This window comes from Lycium ferocissimum, chromosome 12 (assembly GCF_029784015.1).
Source record: "Lycium ferocissimum isolate CSIRO_LF1 chromosome 12, AGI_CSIRO_Lferr_CH_V1, whole genome shotgun sequence".
Lineage (NCBI taxonomy): Eukaryota > Viridiplantae > Streptophyta > Magnoliopsida > Solanales > Solanaceae > Lycium > Lycium ferocissimum.
In genome coordinates, this window is record NC_081353.1 from 25,076,796 (window position 1) to 25,095,352 (window position 18,557).

At 35.0% G+C, this 18,557-nt stretch overlaps 1 long non-coding RNA gene across 4 annotated transcripts; it reads left to right on the plus strand.

Annotated features, from left to right (window-relative positions):
* Positions 1 to 9,558: 9,558 nt before the first annotated feature.
* On the plus strand, positions 9,559 to 18,091 carry LOC132040983 (uncharacterized). 4 transcript variants are annotated; one of them, XR_009410833.1, is made up of 5 exons: positions 9,559 to 11,066; positions 11,745 to 11,865; positions 16,943 to 17,265; positions 17,397 to 17,499; positions 17,846 to 18,091. It is a non-coding gene; the product is annotated as an uncharacterized LOC132040983 (long non-coding RNA). The 4 variants fall into 4 exon arrangements; XR_009410832.1 differs by having other exon boundaries at positions 11,720 to 11,865; positions 16,943 to 17,499; XR_009410830.1 differs by having other exon boundaries at positions 16,943 to 17,499.
* The last annotated feature ends 466 nt before the right edge of the window (positions 18,092 to 18,557 follow it).

An 18,557-nucleotide genomic window follows, 5' to 3' on the forward strand; every position in this document is an offset into this window, starting at 1 on the left:
GTTAGGACTTCAGATAAAGCTGACTCTTTTTGACTTCAAAAATGATATTTCAGCTGGATGTAAGGGAATTCTTAACAATTTATACGTTATTGTAAATTCATATGTGTGTGAATGTAATAATTCAAGTGTTCTAGTTATCTTTAATATTTATAGTAGAAAACAAACATTGGCATAATCACAAAGTTGCTTCTTTGGTTACATGCAGGTCATCTGTTCAATATGTTGAAACAACCGCTTCGCTTAAATCCAAAGCGAATGTTACACTCCATAAAAATCCATGCTACTTGTATTAAAACAAGAAAGAATGAGTTAAGAAGGTTCAAGGAAAGTTAATCGAGTTAGTAAGAATATCATTATATGTATATGGTTGCCTTGAGTATCCCGACATGGTATTTTCAATTATTTGAAATTTATGAGTATGTATATGAGGTAATGTGAGTGACCTTTTAAAGTATTTGAGATTATTAGTAATGATATAGAGGATGGACAAAAGATATGAATATCTTTTGCGATTGGAGTTTTTCAAGCTTTTTGAGTTCTCGTTATGTTTAAGGTTATTGTGATTCTCCGGACCCTTCGAGACGTGTATATGGATTTTTATTGATGTATATAAGTGTGTATATGTATGTATAAGAGGTTACATGAGGTTGGAAGAGGATAAGATGTTAAACGAAATGAATCGGAACAACTTACGGTAAAATGATTTTAGCCTATGTTGTAGGAGGCATATCTCCTTGTATATGAGGAGTTTTTAAGGTGTTTCAAAGCCTAAAATTAAGTTCATCGAGTCTAGTTTGCAACGCAATAAACCAACATTTACGTCAAAATGATATCGGGATAAGGAGATATGGACGATGTAAGTTGGGCGGACTGGGATTAAGATTTAAATATCCACAAATTTATCACGGAAATGAAGGGCTCCCACTACCACATAGAAAAATCTGATTTTTGCCGAGCTTTAGTGGGGAAACGTTCAAGACTTTATTGGGCAGCAAAATGGTCTCCTTGTTGACCAAAAGTTCAGCCACAACTCATTTCCCAACTACACAAAGTGGAATAGGAGAGAGAAGCTCCATTTCACAAACATAGAAACTTGGAAAGTAGAGAGAGAGCCACGGCCAGCCATGGCTGTTCCACCACCATACCACGGCCAGCCTTCTATTTTTCTCTTACCAATAAGTCCCTAAAGTGTTCTACACATTCACTATTAAGTTTCAAGTGAAGAAGAAACCATAAACATGCCATTCATGCTCCTAAAAGTTCACGGCCAGATTTGAGTTCTCCAAGTTGATCAAAATTCAGCTTCTCAAGCAATTTAACCCCTTTGAAGGTGTACAATAACGTGTAGCATTTATTGGAATAGCAAGAAAAAGTGTTGAAATTCAAGAAGTGAATTTGAAGGGTAATATTGAAGGATTAAGTGACAAGGTAAGAGTTGATAGTCTTTCATATGTTTTGTGATGAATTAAATGTATATGGTGTTGCATGTTAGTATTGGACTGTTTTTCTTGAAGTTGAAGGGGGCCGTGTGCTTTAGACTTAGATGGAATCATGCTTAATCTTCTTGTACATGTATTGGGAATGAATTGAATGTGTTGTAGTATGGATAAATGGATGAAAATCATGAAGATGTTGTAGTTGTGTTGAAGCCTTTAGGGTAAATTTTTAGGGAATTTATGGACTGTTTTGTGCCAAGTTTTAATTGTTGTTGTTATGGACATTGTGGTGTATTGTATGCATATAGAATATATGAATTGAGGTGTAAAGAAATGAAGCATGTTGAAGGGAGAAAACAGTCCAAACCGTGGACTGCTTTGATGATAGGAGTAGAGTTGTGCGTTTTGAATGTTGATTGTTGCTATGAATGTATAGTGAAAGTGAAGTTTAATGATTCAAGTTGAAATTGAAATGGTTTGTGAGCTGTTGTAAGAATAAATGTGATGTTAAAACAGTTCCAAATATTTGTATAGGTAATGTTGTAAACGTGTTGTTGTCGTTGTAAGTTAAAGCTGGAAAAATTGCTAAATGAGAATGGAAATGTTGTGTGTGTTGTTTGGCTATGAGTTTGGGACTGATTTGAATGATGTGCAAGCTGTCCAAAGTCCCTATATAGTCATGTTAAACAAGTTTGGAGTGATATAAGAAAGAATGATTAGCAATGTTAGCTTGTAGCACTAGTTGGTTTGAATGCGAACGAAACGTCGTCTAAATGTTTGAAAGGGGTTGTGAGCGTCGACAAATTATTAAATTCCATTGTAGACTAATTGTAGCTCTTGATATCTTGATATAGGATAAGTGCTATTGGGCAGCAAGTACAAGTTATAATACGACTAAACGCTAAAGGTATGTAAAGCCTAATCCTTCTTTCTTTTGGCATGCCTTAGTTTTCAATAGGCTAGATTATAAGCCTTGAGGAAAATCCTAAGATTCGAAATCCGAGCATGTTATAATCCTTATATATATTCCTTGGCACTCCTATGTATGATTTGATGAAACATGAACCATTATGTCTTCGAAATAAACGTTTTCCAAATGTTGCACAAAAAGTTCGTATAGAGAATTCCATAATTTTTGAATGCCATATCTTTTGCATAAAGGCTCGGATTGCTTTGAAATTTTTGTAGGAGTTTGTATGATGTAGGATGAGTATGTTTTTCATAGGCGGGCACAGCTCGGGTCTACACCCGTCCGTGGGTCCCGCGATACCCTTTTATGTAATTTAGACAATTTTTGAAGAAAATGTTGTAATGATTATTCCAATTTCAAATATGATTATTTTAACTACTTTATTGAGTTTGATAATACAGTTTGACACATAAGGACGATTTCAGAAGGTTGTAGCTTTGATGTACTAATTCCGATAAATCTGAAACGTGTTTCTGCACGTTCCGATGTTAGTAAATATGTTGGTCACCGATTTTTGAAAGGTCGCTTAATTATTTATTTGCTCATATGCATGTGATTTTGATACGGGATTATGATTTCCAAGAAGTTTGGCTTGATATGCTTTCGAGGGACATTCGGAGAAAATTTGAATTGACTATTTCCTTGGGTTGGAAATAGTAGTACGCTTTGGTTATTCTATTGGGTTTGTAATAATGCTTTGTATGTCGTTATATGATCTGTTCGGTTTCCTGGTGTGGTATATGTCCCCGGGTACCGTGTGTATGTTATGTTACGTGATATAGCCGCTGGGTATTTGGCCGCGGTATGTCCTGTGATATTGTTAGGGTATTTGACCCAACATGTTACGTGGCATGATATTGCCAAATGGGTATTTGGCGGAAACATATGTTATGTGATGTGATAGTGCCGCTGGATTTTGACCGCGGTATGTAGTGTGACATGTTCGAGTTCTATGCATAGTTCGTTTTCTTGAGAAAAATATTATTAATAAGTAAACGTTTTGGTATTTTGGATATGTACTCACTTTCTATATTTCCGCTTCGATTATGGCTCAGATTTGGCATATTGTATATTTCTATTTTGCATATTCTATACTCATCAAACCCCCGCATTTCGTCGGGGGGGTGCGTTTCATGCCGCGCGGAGAAGTGTACGGATAGTAAGAGGATTCTAGTGGAAGATGTTCAATTTGGATTGGCGAACTCCACTTTCACAGTCTTTGTCAAACCATTTATGTTACTGATTTGGGTTATGTTAGAGACTTTAACGAATGTGGTCATGTATGTAATATGTCGGTTGTAAGCGGCTAGCGAGCCGATATGTTGTTATAGAATTAATTATCATATTTTGTAATCGGCTATAAGCCGATATATCGGTATGCATTATGTTCTTCGTTATGACTACGAGTTTTATTTGATTTGAAAAAGATGAAAGGCATGTTTGTTTTCCGAAAAATTTTCCTATTTTGACATGTTTTGCGGGCCCCGTATGATTATGTGTATTACGAAAGTAAAGGGTTCGCTCGGCCCTAGGTAAGGGTCGGGTGCCCATCATGCCCTATCGGAAATTAGGGTGTGACAGCGAAGGCTGTAGATAATATTTGCCCGCCTTTCTAACCTGTGAAGCATTTCATGTAAGGGACATGCCTTTCTTTTTTTTTGGTACAAATTATTTTTATAGCCTGTTTGGCTAAGCTTCTAAAATCAGCTTATTTTGAATTATTATTATTATTATTTTTTTTGAACAAAAGCACTTTTGGTGAGAAATAGTTTGTGTTTGGCTAAGTAATTTGAAAAATATTTTTGAGCTACAATTAGTGTTTGATCAAGCTTCTAAAAAGTCATTTTTTCAAAAATGTTTTTCAAAAAAGTACTTTTTGGGAGAAGCTATTTTTTTCCACTTCTCAAAAATAGCTTCTACTTTACTCAAAAGCACCTTTTCTTCTCCTAAAAGCTTGCCAAACACCTCAACTTTTAAAAAAAAGCACTTTTTGGCTTGGAGAAGCTTGGCCAAACAGACTATTGGTCAACTTACATTGAGTATATTCTTTTTCTTTGGCCTCTAATCATTGTTGGTCTGATCTGTTTGTTATTAAAAGCTTAATCCCATTAAAATGGTGCGACACTCCTTGGAGGGCTTTGAAGTTATGTATGAAGTTCAACGTTTACCGAGAGAGAGTGCACTCCATTTTGAAAAGGAGATTAGAGAATTGACAGATATCGATGAAGATTTTGCACATTTTTTGATGTTTTCCCTTGACAATCATAAAAAGCCCACAAATGATGGCGGAAATGAAGGTCCCACTGTTGTTAGAGATAAACTTAATAATGATGTGGACGAGTTTGAGGACGAACATGACGATGAGGATGATCCAGATTACATGAAGTTTTTGGCTAATGTTAAGCCAAAGGAGAACTCATATGTGCTTAAATCGATAGAAGTGATGGGTCTCTTGAGTTTGTAAAGTACGAGAAAGAAGATGCATCTAATGAAGAGTACGAACATTTGGGATGGGGAAAACACCAAGACACTGGGTGTAAGAAGGATTTGGATAAAGTAGCAAGTTAGCCATTTTCAAAAACTGTCCTGCAAAATGATGGCGATATTGAGCCTTTTGGTCCTGTTACTCAGAAGGAAAAAGGGTGTGTGAACGGTGCATTAAAGAGGCGTCGTAAGGGTGAGGCAGCTGATGTAGATGAAGACTATGTCGTTGTTCCGGAGAAACGTCAAAGCTCTTCTTGAGAGGCCTTGCGATCAGAACGCATACTCTAAAGAATATGGACTTGCGTAATTGGTCGACAAGGCGGTTGGGAAAATCATATTTGGATCATTATAAAGGTGAGCTAAACATCTTAAATTTTTTTCTGCATTGATCCTATCTTTTGCTTTAAGTTTTATAATTTTGGTAGTACTCCTCTACTTTTTCAAAATTTTGCAAATTTGTTCATCAAATGGCTGTAATCAGTCATTGAATTCAATTCCTCCTAATGTGGACATATTTGTTAGTTTTCTTTTCGATAAGGAATTATTGTGTTAATTTTCCTTTCTACCCTTTTAAAACAATTTAAATTCCTCAGCCCCTGAACTTCATTATATAATTTCTCAGTTGCTATTGCAAGATTTTATGTCAACTGAAAAGAAGAACAATTATTAAAATGTAATAAGAAGTAACATAGTTAAAAAAAAAAAAACAAAAAAAAAAAACAAAAAAAAAACAACAACAACAACAACAACCAAAAGTAAGTATAGTTTGTTTTAAATTAAGGTGTTTTTTTTAAGATTCAATTACTGCAAGATTTGTGAAACTCTTTTCAGTTCTGCTACACTAGTATAATGTTACTTTGTTGCTCATGCTAGGGTGTGGAATTATTCTTGACTATACATGTACAACGGCGGAGCAAGGATTTCCGCCGAGGGGGTTCAAAATATAAAAAAGTAAACATACGAAGAAGCCTAAGGGGGTTCAACATCTACTCTATATATATAAAAATAATTTTAACCTTGTAAAAATAGTGTTTTTTTCCGCCGAGGGGGTTCGGATGAACACCCTCGACATAGTGTGGCTCCGCTACTGTACATGTATCTGTTGAAACTCTTAAATAAGAAATGAAGACAAATTACTTAATAATATAATGATGTCATACTATGGTAACCTTCCAAGTTTGGAGTGGCTACTGAATACAGTGAATTTGGTGGCGTTATAACTGCCTCCTCATAAGCAAAAGGTGGGGATGGCTAGTTTTAAGAAGAATAAAAAAGGAAAAGAAGCTATGATGCACTTCAAGCTTTGGCTAAAAATTTTAACATTCTCTCTTGTACAAATAATCAGTTGTGACCCAAGAAGGTTCCATGTATGGATGGATACCAGGTTACCCTTGTGTAAGGATGGAAAAAAGGCGAGAAAATACTGTTTACTAGATGAGTATCCAAGAAAACAGCCAAAAATTGATACCTTTCGCACCCATGGATGGTTGTTTTATTTGCTTCATGAATACCTAGCCACCTTGTAGTGGTGAATTAGAACCATGATAGAACCTCTGAGTTCACACTTTGCTAGTCCACAGCCTGAGAGTTTATTTCATAGATAATGATGGAAAGTAAATAAGGCAAGATATTTACGTGGAAAATTCCTTGCTCAAGGGATTAAATACCACGACCTACTCTAGTAGGATTTCCAACTTCACTAAACTGAGCAACTTCATATTATAACCTATTGCAACCTAGAAATTAAACTCTTAATCTCCAACCCTTACAATACACCCATTGTAAGCACCTTTACAATAACTCTATTGCAAAGCTCCAAGTCTTAACTAACTCTAGCCAATAACTTAATTGATACTTAGCTAATTCTAGCCAAGAAAACAAAGTTACAAAGATTGAAATCTGTCCTACTATGATGCTTCTTGACAAACAGCGTAGGAATACAAATTAAGAACATGAAACAAGACTCAATTATCCTAGAGACTTTAGATGTCTTCAGTGGCAGGAAATGGTCCATGTGATTGTTGAGATCTTGTTCTTGTGGACACCTTGAGAAAGGTAGCCGCCATACTTGACAGAAATATAACCTTTTAGATTTGCAAGTGTTAGGTCAAATAATCCCAACATGTTGTATATATATGAGACCAAATAGAGAGCATGTGAGAAACATGTGACCACAGATGGTGACTTTAAAGAGGCTTTTAGTTTCTAGCATACATACGAAGGTATGCAGCTACAATTACCTTTTGAACATGTGGCGAGCTTTACTTATTTGTTAAGTACCGTGCAGTACTCCCATGGGACTTGATGGAGTACCTGGTCCTTGGTCCGTTTGTCAAATCATCAAAACTATGAAATGCTATAACTCATCAAACCGAATTCCAGATATTTCCCCCAGTTCCTGTCAACTTATCAAAATTCTTTAGAGAAGACTTCTCGCCCCTAAGATCTTTTGGAGTGATAATGCAATCTAGTAACTGATGCAATATTCCTGGGAGCCTCAAACCAATTAAAAGCTTATATATACATGCAGAGGAATCTCCATTGATTTATTTTTCTTGGGAGAGGGAAAATATGCTAGTTAGTAGAAGTATTAAGTATCGTATTTTGTTAATAAGTGGAGTATCATATTTTGCTAAAGTTCTAACTTTAGCATATATCGTGGTCATTAATAATACGTTTTCTCGAATTGAATGGTCATATCTTATGCATGAACCGAAAGGTAAATAATTTTATTAACAATTGGGGAAAACCCTGTATGAAAGTCATACAAAGAAAAGACCCTACACCAAAATATGATTCTCGACAAATGCGATCCAATCCTCTATACAAATAAGGACCTCGTAAGTACACCAAAAAGAAACTAGAGACTAAAATCTACTTTGCAATTTTGCAAAATCTAGTTCCACCCCTTCAAATGCCCTTCTGTTCTTCTCTTTCCAATGGACCCACATAATTGCGAAGGGGGAAACACACCATGCCCTCAAGCTTCTCTTCCCCATTCTATGAGTCCAACTTTCAAAGCCTCCTTCACTGTACCCGGCATCACATATTGCATCCTAAACAAATTGAGGGCCACCCTGGATGATCAACTAGCCACCTTACAATGCAAAAGAAGATGATCTACACTTTTGCTAGCACTCTTACACATAAAGCACCAACTAACATAGATGTTCTTCCTCTTGCTCAGATTTTTCGCGGTTAAGATCGCACCCGTTGCCGTTAATCATACAAGGAAATAGACCTTCCTCGGTGTTCTAGGGATTCAAATGGAGTCACAGAGGATAGTACATTCCTCCCTCACTAGTAACCTCTTATAATAAGGGCTAAAATAATCATTCTAAAGGGAGGTTCAGTGTTGTCAAAGTCGCGCTTAAAAAGCGTTTAAGCCCAAAAGTGAGGTGCAAAATATGTTGAGCACTTCATCTCGCTTGGCGGACACTTTAGTATCGTCATCAAGGCTCTAAGACATATTTTTCCTTGCCAATGAGCGAAATCTTGAAGAGGAGACACTAAACTATTGATATTTCACTTTATCGTAATTTTTTTCAGTTTCTTTGTCCATATACTTCCCCCGTTCCAATTTATGTGACACTTTTTCCTTTTGAGTCATTCCAAAAGAATGATACCTTTCTATATATAGTAATAATTTAACTTAGACATCCCATTCTACCCTTAATGATATGATTTATAGTCACACAAATATCTATGCCTTATTTTAGACCACAAGCTTTGAAGTTTTCCTTCCATTCATAAACTTCGTGCCCAATCAAACACCTTCACATAACTTCGGAAGGAGGGAATATTTGTTATTCATACTTAAAGTTATTAGTCTTAACTACACATACATACTTGCATACTTTCTCCCTTTGCGCCTTTCATCATGAAAGCCCCTCTATTTGCGCTTAAAGCCCCACGGGACCTTGTTCTTTTTCCCCAAGAAGTCCTGCTTCGAAGAGCTTTTTGCGCTTTTCGCCTTTGATAACACTAGGAAGCTTTTAGTACTTATGTCAAACCCAAAAAAGAAAAGAAATATGAAATCCAATTCTACTCTAGAACATGGCTTCTTCTCTTCGTTTTTTTCTGCAAAACCATTTACGTAGAAGAAAAAAAGTTCAACATCTGAAGTTAAAAAATTGCTAATAGGACAGCAGAGTTATCTATATATGTGAGAGAGGAAAGACGACAAATTACAAACTATACGCATTTATACTCCTAAAACAATCTCTTTTTTTTTTTTTGGAAAAATTGTAACTAATATTCTTGTTATGTCATCCTAAACCAATATCCTTTTTTCCTTGTGGTGAAATCTTCTTTCAACATTTTTAACTCTTAATTACGAAAAAGATATATATTAAATGCCACGAAAGGAAACCTTGGAGGCTGGAAGAACGATAAAGTTGTCTCCGTGTTACCTATAGCTCACGGGTTTGAGCCGTGGAATCAGCCACTGATGCTAGCATTAGGGTACGCTACCTACAGGCTACATCACACCCCTTGAGATGCGGCCTTCCTTGGACCCTTTGTGAATGAGGGATGCTTCGTGCACCGGGCTGTTCTTTTTTTTTTTTTGCTCTCTATATCATGTTTAGGGCCCATACTATTTATCAAACTGGAAAGTCTTTGTCAGATTCTCATAATTGATTTTGTACGCACCAATGTAATGTATAATAATTGTGGAAGATAATCATACTCACTAGAATGGCAAGAAACTTATAATACCTTTAACTTTTTAAATGATAAACATAAATCATGCATGGCTGGGTTCGGAAACATTCATATCATGCTCTGAATAGATTTTGTGAAGAACACTTTGACGAAGCTTCCTCTTACCATAGCATGACATCATTATTAAGTAATTTGTATTCATTTCCTTTTTAAGAGTTTCAAAAGTCGTATGTATAGTCAAGAATTATTTCAACCTTCGCATGGGCGACAAAGTAACATTATACCAGGGTAGCACAACTGAAAAGAGTTCCACAAATCTTGTAGTAATTGAATCTTAGAAAAAACACCTTAATTTAAAAGAAACTACACTGGTTGTTTGGTTTTTTTAAAGTAACTATGTTATTTCTTAATACATTCTAATAATTGTTCTTCTTTTCAGTTGACATAAAATTCTTGCAATAGCAACTGAGAAATTATATAAGGAAGTTCAGGGGCTGAGGAATTTAAATTGTTTTAAAAGGTAGAAAGGAAAATTAACACAATAATTCCATATCAAAAAGAAAACTAATATAATAATATGTCCGCATCAGGAAGGATTGAATTCAGTGACTGATTACAACCATTTGATGAACAAATTTGCAAATGTTCAAAAAAGTCAAGGAGGAGTAGTACCGAAACTTTGAAACTTAAAGCAAAACATAGCATCAATGCAGAAAATATTTAAGGTGTTTAGCTCATCTTTAATAATGATCCAAATATGATTTTCCCAACCGCCTTGTCGACCCATTACACAAGTCCATATTCTTTAGAGTATGCGTTCTGATCGTAAGGCCTCTCAAGAAGAGCTTTGACGTTTATCCGGAAGTAAGGCATAGTCTTTATCTACATCAGCTGCCTCACCCTTACAACACCTCTTTATTGCACCATTCGCAAGCCCTTTTTCCTTTTGAGTAAAAAGACCAGAAGGCTCAATATCACTATCATTTTCTAAGATAGTTCTTGAAAAATGGCTGACTTTCTACTTTATGTAAATCCTTCTCATCCCTGGTGTCCTGCTGATTTCCCCATCATAAATGTTCATACTCTTCATCAGATCCATCTTCGTTCTCGTACTCTACAAACACAGCAGACCCATCCCTTCTATCAATTTTAAGCACATATGAGTTCCCTTTTGGCTTAACATTAGCCAAAAACTTCTTGTAATTTGGATCATCCTCAGCCTCCTCTTCGTCCTCATACTCATCCACATCATTATTAAGCTTATCTCTAACAATGGCGGGACCTTCATTCCCGCCTTCAGTTGTGGACTCTTTATGATAGTCAAGGGAAAGCATAAAAAAATGTGCATAATCTCCAGCAATATTCGTCATTTTCAAGATTTTCTTCTCCCTACATCTCTATAATTTTGCTGATTGATAGTTGGTGTGAGATCTGTCAGCCTGCTCTGGCCCTCTACTGTTGACGACAAGAAGACACCATTCGATTGAGATCCAGCATTCTTGCCTTATCAGGTGAGTGACTATCGGGGTTTTCCCCCTCTTTTTGTTGTATTGGCACTTGATTGATGCATGTGTTGCTGATTGTGTTTTGTGCGTATTGATTTGTCAATCATTCTCTCTACAGTTAATCAGCATAAATTTGGTGTTTACGTTGACATCTTAATCTCTGTCCATTCCTTTCCTTCTCATTGCTGCTTCGGCTTTGTTGCCCTCACTTATTAGTTTGCAATCTGATTTCTCCACGTCAGTTTGATTGGCGTCTGCTATCAGCGAGTACTGCTGAGTTTTCTTCCTTTGTTTCTTTATTTCTTTTATTATGGGAACTTGATGGATTTTTTTTTGTTTTTCTATCCTTTAGATCCTTTTTTGTCTGGATTTTGTTACATATATCTTAGTATTTGCACCTAAGAGTTAAGACATGCATGTCCAGAAATATATATATATATTTAGGGGCTTGGCTTGGGTACATTCTTGTGACCTTGTGAGCGAAGATAACATTTCAACGTATTTTTTTTGAAGGCAAGAGAAAAAATTTCTTACCAATCAACCTGAAAGAATGGCTGTTTTGTGCTAGCTTTCCAAGTTATGGTTGCTTTAAATAGTGCAGAGGATAGCTTGAAGCAAATAGAATGAGAGATCTAACTATTGAACTGATAATTCTACAGGCAATAATGAATTATTCAATTGCAGGGAAGTACACCAATGACTATAGGGTTATATCATGTTGTTGAATGCTGCACTAAGAGTTCACAAACTCGAATTTTGAAGATATTTTCCGGAAAAGACCAATATGGTGATGAATTGCAGACAGGTATATACTTAATAATCTTATTTCTCAATCTGCTACCCTGCTTCATATATTTCAACTTAGACCATACAAGAATATATCATCACAACTTGAATATGGTAGTAGGTCTTGAGTCTTTACTTGTAAGAACGGAATTCTTTGTTTTGTAATGATAGTTGCAACTCCGTAAAAATGAATCCGGTCAAATTTTTCTTACATTGAACCATTCCAATATCATATATGTGTATGTGTAAATACGGGCACCATATATATATATATATATGAAGGCATATTTATGCAGAAAAAATGGGTCATGTGAACCTATGGTCACCCGACTAAACTCGATATATTATGTGTATAATTCTTAATATATATCTAATATTAATTGCAGGAACACATGGTCAAACAAGAACGAGTGGAGCACTGGTTAGGAGCTTGGCTTAATTCCTCAAGGTTAGGGGACCGAAACTACTAGTTGCACTTTTGCATTTTCTTTTTTTATTAATTTCTAAAGCAGCCTTTAACGTTTTCCTTTTGATATCACTATAAAATTTTATATCTTACTTATCTTAAAAGCAATGGTGAACGCATCCTCTTGAGATCCTAGATTTGCCTCTGGATATATGGATTCATTTGGTTCAGCACTTCCTGAAGAGTCACTTGACATAGGTAACACAAGTGCTCTTTGGATTTGTTATTATGATTTAACTTCATCTATTTTTAAGGACCAACGCGTGGAAGTAAAACATGAAATCAGTTTTATGAAAATTGATAGGAATATGAATTATTTTGGGCATAAGGAGCACAAAAATCAATATTCTGGATATTAGGTTTGAGGCGGACAAAAACTAGAAGATAAAGCATGGAAGGGTGGAATGAAATGTCATCCGCTTGACATGCCATTGGTCATATCAGCTTATACCATTAAAATTAAGGCCTTATTCCAAAGTTGAAATATGCATCTTTAAAAAGAAAATAAAAATCTGTAGGGAGAAGAATATGGAGAAAGGGACCAAAGAAAGAGGAGAGTTCTACCGCGCAACTCTTTCTTTGAGATTAGAATGATGCAACATTTGGTAATGTCAAGCACCTCATAGTTCTTTATTTATTTATTTTTTTTATCATACTAATGAATTACTTTCTTACCTGTTCAAAAAAAAAAAAAAGAAAAAAAAAAGAATGACACAACAGTTAGCTTTCAAAATAATAATTCTTGCAAATTTTGGATATCTAAAGTGAACCAGTACCTAAGATTGAATCATGATGTTTAAGGTTCATAGTGGAATGCCTATAGGTGTAGAGTATACCGTTGGTTTCGTGTCTTGAGGCAATACTTACATTTATTTCACGACGTGTTGCTCTTAAATGTATAAGAGCTTTCTTTTTCTGAAACTTGCCTGAATGGAAAATGCAGTGAGGTAATTCTCTTATTTATTCCATGACGTCTTGCAATTAAATGGAAAAGAACTTTTCTTCTTCAAGACATGCCCGGATGGAAAAGAGTCATTATATTAGAAATTTCTCAACATTTGTGGTTAATGATGCCTTTTTGTGTTAACATCTTCACTAGAGTAAGTATTACTGATTCAGGCGAAGAATGAATTTTTTACTTATACTGTCAATCATCCCCTAGAAATGGACATCTTGTGATCTGTTTTGATTCGTTGATTTGCGTTAATAAGATCTCTGATTAAAAAAACATTGAATACGATCCAGATAGTTTTATATTTTCATGCAGCTCATGGAACTTTTCAATAGTAACCTCTTAACAAAGAAAAAATCCTTTGTAGACATTGAAAAGAATAAAATTTCTTCACCATTGCATGGCTAAACAATTACTGCAAGTGCGGATCCGCACTCCAATTTCAATCCTGCACTTCATAAGAATTGTTCTTTCTACACTTGAATTTTCTTTTAGATTGAGTTTATAACTAGAAATTGACTTGTCTCTTCTTAAAAATTGTAATTTACTTTGACAAAACGTAGAATGTCTTACAAATCCCAATGAGCTCAAGATATTTGATGGTATTTAACTTCCTATTTGGAAGTAGAAGTACCAAAGGTGCAAAGTCCCAAGATTGTTTCTACGGCTTCGTAGGGACACGGTTAGCAGTATGATGATGGTTATTCTAAGCCTGTAATTCCTTTTGAGGCTAACTTCTCAGTCTTCATGAAGGCATCACACGTCTTAACAACATGTGACCAATTTATGTAGTTAACTTGCCAATTGAGTAGGTTGGATGGTTGTATCTGAATTCTTTAGTTGCTCTTAAGAATTATTGTATCGCTCTGATGTCCTGTTAGTCTATTTCCTATAACATACTAGAGAATGATTTATTTTGATAGATGTACACTGTCAAAAATTATGATTTATTTTGATAGATGTACACTGTCAAAGATTCTTGGTAACTCAACATTGTAATATTTTCTGCTAATTGACTTTCTTTTCAGATTCATTTGATGCTAAAATGAGGTAGGTAATGTGAATGAGATATTGAGACCGTTTTAGAATTTCAGATTTGTCGCTCTAGGCAGGAGTATAATGAAGATGGAGAGCTTTCAAACTACCGGGGGGGGGGGGGGGGGGAGGGAAGGGAATTGTAAGCCTATTAAAAATCTAATCGACTCTTTTGTTTGAATTGCCCAGTCAATCGATAGCGAGACCTGCACAAAATTATTAGTCCTTCGATTTGCAAAAGTATAAACCACAACAAATAGTAAAGGGTTGTATAATATGAGAGCAATAAAATAAATGACACCGAGAATTTTATCTTGGTTCGGAACCAATGTGGTATCCTAATCCGATCCCTTGGGTTGCAAGGAGGTTATCTCTTTAAGCTCTTTGTAGTTTGAGTTGAGTACGACCTTTGTGTTTTCCTGGATTCACCACCAACGTTTACAGAGTTTGGTTTTCACTCGCTCACCAACAACGAACAAAGTGTTGGTTTTGTACGCTCACCAACAATGCACAAAGTTGGTTTTTCACTCGCTCACCAACAACGACCCTTTGGTTTTACTTTTCATCACCAAAGAAACGAACAATGACACAACCGCTCAATACAAAGCCTCACCAACTATACTATATCTCTCCTCTCTTTTTTTGTTTACTACGATAGTCACTCGGGATTACAATGCTTATGAAAAGTGACAACTCGGTGGGTTGAGACGAAAGTATGTTGGCTTTTAGATACTCTAATTGTTGCGTATGTCTTCGCTTTTATACTTGGTCTTCTAGTCGTTGCCTCGCACAACACAAGCAGTGTGTGACCGTTGTAGCCAAATATCCTCCTTAAAGATTTTCTTGAACTTTCCTTTTTTGTGTGCATATTGTATCTTCTACTAGCCTTGATGTACGTTCCTCCATATTTGTGTAAGTCAGTATGGCCTTGAAGATTCTTTTTCTTTGATTAAGCGATAATGGATCTTCTTGTTTAATCAATTAAGTCCTCAAATTCTTGGTAAGGTAACCCAAAGAATAAGAAAATAGTAAGTGATCAACATTTCTTTTCTTGTCCACATATCCATTAAATATGGATCCTTTTTCATTTCCTTGATACCTTCTTTGCCTGAATCTTCTTTCCATATTTAAATATTACTCCTTGACATCTTCAATCAAAAGTCTTCCTTCTAAAAATATAGTAACTCAATTGTTAATGCTATCTTCAAATTTTATTTGTTGAATTAATTAATTCCACTCGTAATTAATATCTGAGATCTCCTCATATCACATAATAAATATTTTTCCATATAGGTCGATGCAATAATATTCCATGCTCAACATAGCATATTTGTTTCTCGAATAATTCATGCTATCTCCTTCCAATAAGTATTCAATAATATCTTCCATATAAATGTAGCTAGTATATTCAAATTCAAATTTGAATATTTCCTCCCTTTCATCTTTCCAAAATAACTAATATTCTTTCCATTAATTTCTCAGAACTCTTTTTTCGAAGCATCTGAGATATGAGCTTTTATTTAGGCAACCCAAGAGAATTTCAAGATCCTCTTCATTCACCGTGGATCTTGATTAGAATGTAATCACATTCGTCTTCTTGAATTTGGACTTTAATCACTTTAAATATGAACTCTTTTGTGAACTTGAGACTTCTTGATACTCCATAGATTTTGGATCTTCCTTGAGCAACAAATTGATGTTGATCTTTTCCTTTTGTAGAATATTTCCCTTCCATAGGATCGTAGTAAATATTCTTCCCATAATTCTTGCACTTTGGATTTGAGTAAGTCTTTCTTCCACACCTTCTTCCGTAATTCCATCTCATCATATCTTCTTTTTTCATATTTGATTAGATCTTCACCAAATCCTTCTTAATCAAATAAACCTGTACCAAAAATAAATTTACCACAAGTAAATGTTCTTTTATTAATAATTATGTTGGTTTGTTATCATCAAAATTAATAGGTGAAACCTTGGACCTAACACTTTCACTGACCCATTTCTGTAATTTGGTTGATGCATTTGTAAATTCGCTAGCAGCTAAGAAGGTTCCATTCTAGGAGATCATCTTAACAATTGGTTACCGTGTGTACAGATTACTGACTAAAGAGCCTAGCTTAGTTCGTTTCTGATTGGTTTGTACATAGGACATTGGTTTACTCTTAGATTCTGAGCTTGTGGTGTGATTATTTTCTTCAATTCCAGCAAACATGCAGCAGAGATCTTAGCTTCAGACTAGACTGTTAGATGGAAGCTCTACACCATGTCTGAAAATATGCAATTTTTGCTATTCCAAGGCAGTGAACCAGCTCTTTGGTGCACCTTTAAGAATCCTGTTAGTGTGGACAAACAGGTTCTTTCATAGAGAATCATGTTCTGATGTAAATTCTCTACTTTTTGGTATACCTCGTGTATATGGGAGCTATTCCCATTTTAAATAAAATTACTTACCTAAACAAAAGGAAAAGACAATCAACTGAAACTGTGATCTATGTTGGGATTGTTTGTTTTCTTTAGTTCAGTTTCTGACCGGTGTATTTCATTGTTTATTCTGTAGCTTTGCATTTCCAACCTAATCTGCAATAGGAACTCCGTCCCGTACTTCCAGATCTATCTTTTGACTTTGATATTTTCCTTTTTCAGTGTTCATTTGAGGTGGGAAGTTAGATGCTAAAGAAGTTCGTCCTCTGTTTTGACATATCTATATATCGTGGAGTAAAAAACTTCTGAAGTTCTCAAGACTGATTGATTATGCAAAAAAGAATCCCCTATTTCAATTGTTGCGGAGAATCCAATTACTATGTCTTTTGGTACAATCTCATGGTAACAAAAGAATTGCTTTTCATCTGCAGATTATGTGATTTAGTTAAGTCCGATATAAAAGTATTCACTCGGATCAACTAAAGGAAATAATTACAAGGCATAGAGTGAACAAATATAAAGGTGATTGTGATCAAATCACTTAGGTCAGTGAGGACTTATACCAATTGGACTTCAACGGGACCGGATCCCCGCACTGTAATTGTTTATTTGTTTGCCTATATTTAGTGTATTGTTAATTACACATCTTCTTTCTTTATCTTTTGTTACTTTGCAGATGTTGGAGTTAAGCAAGTCAATCTGGGAATCAGATTTGTTCTTAGTGTATGCCGAATTTGACTATATCTCTATGGGGTTTAGTTAATAATTCTTTAGACAAGGTACACAACCTCTTTTTTGAGTGCATAAAGTTGCTTATTTTCATATTTTCTGTCTCTTACTTGTCGTGGCATTTAAATTTTCTTTTGAGAAGATAAAACAAAAAATGTTGGTATTCAATTATTAATGATGCATAAGCTCATAGGTATATGAAGTATATAACCATTAATTATATTTGTCATGATTGTTTGCTTATTAGACATAATTGTATTTTACAGATGTTGTTATTTATTATAGTTAAAGCATCAAAGTACCTTTCAAACAAATTAAAGATTGTTAAAGGTCTAAACTACATTTCTAACTAGAATTTTGATTCAACATTCTGATCATTGTTCACCAAATTTATAGGGAATTGACTGATAATGGTGACAAATATTTATGCTTCAGGCGTTATTCTACTGGAGATTTTGACGAGAAGAAGACCAGTGAGGAGCAAAAGGGAAAGCTATTGCTTCCTGATCAACTATGATTTTTATGGAATTTGTTTCTATGGACATTACTTTTGCGAATAGTTCATCAAAAACTGATGTTGACAACTGACTGTGACTTTAAATTGTTGAAAATGTTAATCTAATTGCAAGTTCTTAGTTTGCTTGTTCTGTAGTGACATCTTCTTGGTAAACTTTTTTGTAATCATTATATCACCCTCAAATATTTATCGTCTTACTAATAATATCGCATGTGCGAAAATATTTAACCGCTTTATTTACCTAAGATAAAAAGTAAGTAACGCCCATTTTACCCCCGTATTAATTACATCAATGGGCTGTATTCGTGAGTTCACATACCAACATTTAAGAGGTTTAATCCGTTAATGGAGTAAAAATGTTATTGATATAGAGTAACAGTTACTTAAAATATTTACAGGTAAAATATTCAAAATGCTACCTTTATCAATGCTTTCTTAATGGGCGTGCAAATAAAAAATGCGACAAATATTTTGAGATGGAGGGAGTAGCTGTAATTTTTGAAATTTGAAGAAAACACGATAGGTAAAAGGGTAAAGAAGCAGTGCATGTTTCGTGTTGTATCATATGAGTCTATACCTCCAGCATATAGT